The sequence below is a fragment of the Triticum urartu genome, chromosome 6 (assembly GCF_003073215.2).
Source record: "Triticum urartu cultivar G1812 chromosome 6, Tu2.1, whole genome shotgun sequence".
Taxonomy (NCBI): Eukaryota; Viridiplantae; Streptophyta; class Magnoliopsida; order Poales; family Poaceae; genus Triticum; species Triticum urartu.
Genome location: NC_053027.1, coordinates 558,510,569 through 558,518,009, shown reverse-complemented (window position 1 = coordinate 558,518,009; position 7,441 = coordinate 558,510,569).

The window sequence follows — 7,441 nt, the reverse complement described above, 5'->3', positions numbered from 1 at the left end:
TCGGTATGTTACTTGCCCGAGATTCGATCGTCGGTATCTTAATACCTAGTTCAATCTCGTTACCGGCAAGTCTCTTTACTCGTTCTTTAATACATCATCCCGCAACTAACTCATTAGCTGCAATGCTTGCAAGGCTTTAAGTGATGTGCATTACCAAGAGGGCCCAGAGATACCTCTCCGACAATCGGAGTGACAAATCCTAATCTCGAAATATGCCAACCCAACAAGTACCTTCGGAGACACCTATAGAGAACCTTTATAATCACCCAGTTACGTTGTGACGTTTGGTAGCACACAAAGTGTTCCTCTGGTAAACGGGAGTTGCATAATCTCATAGTCATAGGAACATGTATAAGTCATGAAGAAAGCAATAGCAACAAACTAAACGATCAAGTGCTATGCTAACGGAATGGGTCAAGTCAATCACATCATTATCCTAATGATGTGATCCCGTTAATCAAATGACAACTCATGTCTATGGTTAGGAAACATAACCATCTTTGATCAACGAGCTAGCCAAGTAGAGGCATACTAGTGACACTCTGTTTGTCTATGTATTCACACATGTATTATGTTTCCGGTTAATACAATTCTAGCATGAATAATAAACATTTATCATGATACAAGGAAATAAATAATAACTTTATTATTGCCTTTAGGGCATATTTCCTTCAGTCTCCCACTTGCACTAGAGTCAATAATCTAGATTACACAGTAATGATTCTAACACCCATGGAGCCTTGGTGCTGATCATGTTTTGCTCGTGGAAGAGGCTTAGTCAGCGGGTCTGCAACATTCAGATCCGTATGTATCTGGCAAATTTCTATGTCTCCCACTTGGACTAAATCCCGAATGGAATTGAAGCGTCTCTTGATGTGCTTGGTTCTATTGTGAAATCTGGATTCCTTTGCCAAGGCAATTGCACCAGTATTGTCACAAAAGATTTCATTGGACCCGATGCACTAGGTATGACACCTAGATCGGATATGAACTTCTTCATCCAGACTCCTTCATTTGCTGCTTCCGAAGCAGCTATGTACTCCGCTTCACATGTAGATCCCGCCACGACGCTTTGTTTAGAACTACGCCAACTGACTGGTCCACCGTTTAATTTAAATACGTATCCGGTTTGTGATTTAGAATCGTCCGGATCAGTGTCAAAGCTTGCATCAATGTAACCATTTACAATGAGCTCTTTGTCACCTCCATATACGAGAAACATATCCTTAGTTCTTTTCAGGTACTTCAGGATGTTCTTGACCGCTGTCCAGTGATCCACTCCTGGATTACTTTGGTACCTCCCTGCTAGACGTATAGCAAGGCACACTTCAGGTCTCGTACACAGCATTGCATACATGATAGAGCCTATGGCTGAAGCATAGGGAACATCTTTCATTTTCTCTCTATCTTCTGCAGTGGTCGGACATTGAGTCTTACTCAACTTCACACCTTGTAACACAGGCAAGAACCCTTTCTTTGCTTGATCCATTTTGAACTTCTTCAAAACTTTGTCAAGGTATGTGCTTTGTGAAAGTCCAATTAAGCGTCTTGATCTATCTCTATAGATCTTAATGCCCAATATGTAAGCAGCTTCACCGAGGTCTTTCATTGAAAAACTCTTATTCAAGTATCCCTTTATGCTATCCAGAAATTCTATATTATTTCCAATCAATAATATGTCATCCACATATAATATCAGAGATGCTACAGAGCTCCCACTCACTTTCTTGTAAATACAGGCTTCTCCAAAAGTCTGTATAAAACCAAATGCTTTGATCACACTATCAAAGCGTTTATTCCAACTCCGAGAGGCTTGCACCAGTCCATGAATGGATCGCTGGAGCTTGCACACTTTGTTAGCTCCCTTTGGATCGACAAAACCTTCTGGTTGCATCATATACAACTCATCTTCCAGAAATCCATTCAGGAATGTAGTTTTGACATCCATTTGCCAAATTTCATAATCATAAAATGCGGCAATTGCTAACATGATTCGGACAGACTTAAGCATCGCTACGGGTGAGAAGGTCTCATCGTAGTCAATCCCTTGAACTTGTCGAAAACCTTTCGCAACAAGTCGAGCTTTATAGACAGTAACATTACCTTTAGCGTCAGTCTTCTTCTTGAAGATCCATTTATTCTCAATTGCTTGCCGATTAACGGGCAAGTCAACCAAACTCCACACTTTGTTCTCATACATGGATCCCATCTCAGATTTCATGGCTTCTAGCCATTTTGCGGAATCTGGGCTCACCATCGCTTCTTCATAGTTCGTAGGTTCATCATGATCTAGTAGCATGACTTCCAGAACAGGATTACCGTACCACTCTGGTGCGGATCTTACTCTGGTTGATCGACGAGGTTCGGTAGTAACTTGATCTGAAGTTTCATGATCATTATCATGAGCTTCCTCACTAATTGGTGTAGGTGTCACAGAAACCGGTTTCTATGATGTACTACTTTCCAATAAGGGAGCAGGTATAGATACCTCATCAAGTTCTACTTTTCTCCCACTCACTTCTTTCGAGAGAAACTCCTTCTCTAGAAAAACTCCGAATTTAGCAACAAAAGTCTTGCCTTCGGATCTGTGATAGAAGGTGTACCCAACAGTCTCCTTTGGGTATCCTATGAAGACACATTTCTCCGATTTGGGTTCGAGCTTACTACTAGAAAAAGGGCTATAGATGGGATTAACACTAATGGCGCACCAGACAAGCGGTGCGCCATTAGTATATACTAATGGCGCACCACCTTCTGATACGCCATTAGAGTTGAAACTACTAATGGCGCACCTGGCACAGGGTGCGCCATTAGTATCAATTTTTTTTTTGAACTAGTGCGCCTGTCCAAACATACTAATGGCGCATCCAGACAAAGTGCGCCATTACTAGTTGTAACTAGTAATGGCGCACCTGTCGGAAAGTGCGCCACTAATGTTGTTTTTTTATTATATTTTTTATTCCCTTTTTTGCAAAACTACTAATGGGCACTGTTCCACCGTGCGCCATTACTAGTTGAAACTAGTAATGGCGCACTGTCACACAGTGCGCCATTAGTAATTTTTTTTGCAAAACTACTAATGGCGCACCACCATATGGTGCGCCATTAGTAACCTGGATTACTAATGGCGCATTTCGAGTTGGTGCGCCATTAGTAAGTGGGCAGCAACAAGATATTTTGGGGAGCCTCTCCTACCCACACTCACTTTCTCCCCACTTCATTCTCTCCACCTCCTCCTTGTCTCGGGTGCCTCCTCTTTTTCACCTCATATCCACCATAGATTCATTCAATTTAAGTGGTTAAATTACCTTGTTTTGATAGGTAAGTAATGGGGGAAGCTATATTTATGTTGTTCTCCCTACAACAATGTGCACATGCACTTTTTATGGCCTAGCTAGATCTATGTATGTTCGTGGTGTTGCATATGTTTGTGGTGTTGCATATGTGTTTGTGTTTGGAGGTGTACCGGTATTTGAAATGCGATAGTTGCCAATATTTTGCCGGAATGTTGATTCATTTCTGTTTCGGCGAGAATTTTGGCATTAAGCATTCTTTTTGGTCCTATTTTTAGGGAAGTCATGCCAAATTTTTTCTTGGTTCTAACATATCGTTTTGCTCTATCCCGCAGGCGACCATGGTCCGCATGATGACCGAAGGCATCGTGAATAGGTTTTTGAGTTCCGCGAAGGCCGAGATGCTTCAAAAGAACGAGACGGAGATAAGATGTCCGTGTCGAAGATGCAAGCTGAAGAGCCTTATTGCGGACTCGGAATCCGGGCAGGTGCGGGACCACCTGCTCTTGCGTGGTTTCATGGATGGCTATCGGTGGCAAGGTGATGAAGATGACTACGAAGTCGTCCATGGGGGCCGGGCAAGAAATGAGGAAGGGAAGCAAGACAACCACCGCGGCTCGGGCGGGCGAGAAGACGAAGAATCCCCAGGAGATGATCACGACGGTGATGCTATACATAGTCATCATGTAGAAGATGCAGGACATGATGATGAGGAAGATGCCGGCGCAGACGACGGGCATGATCATGAAGATGATGATGCCGGCAGAGCAGACGACGCTGGACCATCGATGGGCTGGGTGCAGGACCCTCATATTCAAGAGCTGCTTCTCAAGCAGACGGATAATGCAATAGCTGCCGCCCGAGAGAAAGCCAAGATGGATCAACTTGAGTTAGACACGGTCACTCCATTGTATGAAGGATGCAGGCCCGAGGATACCCGCCTAAAAGTAACGCTCATGGCTCTGGAGATGAAGGTAAAACACAAAATGACCGACGCATGCTTCGACGAGAACATGTCATTCTGGCACGAACGTCTTCCCAAGGGGAACAAGTGCCCGACCAGTTTGGAGGAGGCGAAGAAAATCGTGTGTCCTCTAGATTTACTGCACGTGAAATACCATGTGTGCATGAACAATTGCATCATTTATCGGGACGAGCACGTCTACCATATGTCCGGTGTGCGGCGTCACTCGATACAAGAAGAGGAAGAAAGCTCCTCGAAAAGTGGTGTGGTACTTTCCGATCACTCCTCGTCTGCAGCGGTATTTCGCGGACCCTAAGGTAGCAAAGCTCCTACGTTGGCACGCGGATAGGGAGGAGAAGAAGCGAGAAGATGACGCAAATGATCCGGAGATAGATAAAAAAGACAAGATGCTGAGTCACCCTAAGGATGCGAGCCAGTGGCAAGCGTTGAACTTCGAAGACCCAGAATTTGGGAACGATCCAAGGAACATCGTGCTGGGCGCGAGCACCGATGGAGTCAATCCGTTTGGCAGCCAGAGAAGCACACATAGCACCTGGCCTGTGTTTGTGTGGATGTACAACCTTCCCCCCTGGTTGTGCATGAAGAGGAAGTACATTCACATGAGTATGCTAATTGAAGGACCGAAACAACCAGGGAACGACATCAATCTGTATCTGGGGCTGCTAAAAGAGGAGCTTGACACGCTGTGGAAAACGCCAGCCAATACGTGGGACGCCGCAGAGAAAGAATATTTCCCTATGAGAGCCGCGCTGCTCACGACGGTGCACGACTATCTCGGTTACGGATATGTCGCGGGGCAGGTGGTCCACGGATTTTCTGGATGCGTCAGGTGCATGGATGACACAACGTATCGCCAGCTAGATAGAGATCCCGGGTCTTCGAAAACCGTGTTCATGGGACATCGAAGGTGGCTTCGCGACGATGACCCGTGGAGAAAACGCAAGGATCTGTTCGGTGGTGAAACCGAACCCCGAGGACGCCCGCGTACGAGGAGCGGCGAGGAAATAGACGAGCTGTTGAAAAATTGGAAAGACTGCCCACTGCCGGGAAAGAAGCAAAAGGCACCAGAGCCGGGAAAGAAGCGAAAGGCGCCAGAGCCGCTGCTGAAGGTATGGAAAACGAGGTCTGTTTTCTGGGACTTGCCGTACTGGAAGATCCACCGTGTGCCTCACAGCCTTGATGTCATGCATATCATGAAGAACGTGTGCAAGAGTCTGCTTGGTACCCTGCTCAACATGCCAAAGAGGACCAAAGATGGGCCGAAAGCAAGGGCAGACTTGAAATCAATGAGCATCAGGCAAGAGCTTCACACTATATATGATGATCATGATGATGATGATGATGAGGCGAACTAGGACACGGAAAGTCATCGCAAAGGCAAGAAGGCCAAGAAGACCGGAAATGACTACCCTCCCGCGTGCTTCACTCTAAGTCAGGAGGAGATCGAGCAGTTTTTCACCTGCCTCGTAGGAGTAAAACTTCCTTACGGTTACGCGGGGAAGATAAGCAGATACCTAGACCCAGCGAAGCAGAAGTTCAGCGGGATGAAGTCTCACGATTGTCACGTGCTGATGACGCAGATACTTCCAGTTGCAATCCGTGGGATCACGGACGTGCACGTCCGTGAAACCCTATTTGGCCTATGCAAATTTTTCGACGTCATCTCTCGGAAGTCTGTTGGCGTGAGGCAACTCAGAAGGCTACAGGAAGAGATCGTGGTGATACTATGCGAGCTTGAGATGTACTTCCCGCCCGCATTCTTCGACGTTATGGTGCATCTGCTGGTCCATATCATGGACGATATCATCCAACTCGGGCCGACGTTCCTGCACAGCATGATGCCGTTTAAAAGGATGAATGGTGTCGTCAAAGGATACGTTCGCAACATGTCACGTCCAGAGGAAAGCATAGCCAGGGGCTTTCTGACCGAAGAGTGCATCTCCTACTACACGAATTATCTAGGCATCGAGAACCCCATTGGTCTGCCCGTCAACAGGCACCTCGGCAGGCTCGCTGGATGGGGTCACTGTGAGGGTCGTCGCGAAATGCATGTCGACTTCGAGGGTCGACTCGCCGACTTTGAAAGAGCAAACCTAGTCGCGCTACAACACATAGACGTGGTCGATCCTTGGGTGGTAGAGCACAAAACCTTTATTAAGAAGACGTACAATGACCGAGGCCAACAGAGGACGGACGGAGATATACTCAAAGAGCACAACTCATGTTTCACACGTTGGTTCAAGCAGAAGCTTCTGTCGTACCCTTTACATGAGGATTCTTCCGCGGAAGAACAACTCATATTCGCCTTGTCACAGGGCGCCGAGCACAACCTGATGACCTATGAGGCGTACGATATCAACGGCTACACATTCTACACCGAGGCCAAGGACATGAAGAGCGATGGTTATCAGAACTCTGGGGTAACGATGGAATCCTACACCGGTAACGACAAGGACAGATACTACGGAAGGATCGAGGAGATCTGGGAGCTGAGCTACGCTAGAGAGAAGGTCCCGATGTTCCGTGTCAGATGGGCCAAGAGCGTCCTAAAAGAAGACCGGTATTTCACCACCATGGTTATACCCGAAGCCAAATCCAAGACCGCGGGCGCAAATGTCACCGCGAAAAATGAGCCATGGGTACTGGCTTCCCAAGTGGACCAATGCTTCTTCATTACCGACCCGTCAAAGCCCAGTTGTGTTGTCGTGAGGAGAGGCAAAAGGAAGATCATCGGAATGGATGGAGTAGCCAATGAGCAAGACTTCGACAAGTACGGTGACCCGAGGATCGAACATGACGACGATGATGAAGTAGCAGCATACACCACAAGAAGAAGCAGGACCACCCTACCTAAAGGACGTCCGTTCCACAGAAGAACTCCATTTGCGAAAAAGAAGGGCAAGAAGATTGTGAACAGATAGCTAGCTAAGATCGATTGTATTTAAATCGTAGCCTTCATTTCTCGATTGTATTTCATGGGCATTTTTTGAACTATCATGAATATTTTTAAATTTCATGGACACTCGATCTCGATCCCCCTCCATCTCGATCGCTATCCCACCTCGCCAGATCAGGTCCCCCTCGCCGCCGAGCACCCCCCGGTCCACTGGCCGCCGCCGCCGACCCCCGCACCCTCGATTCCCCTACTCAACCGCCGCCGCCG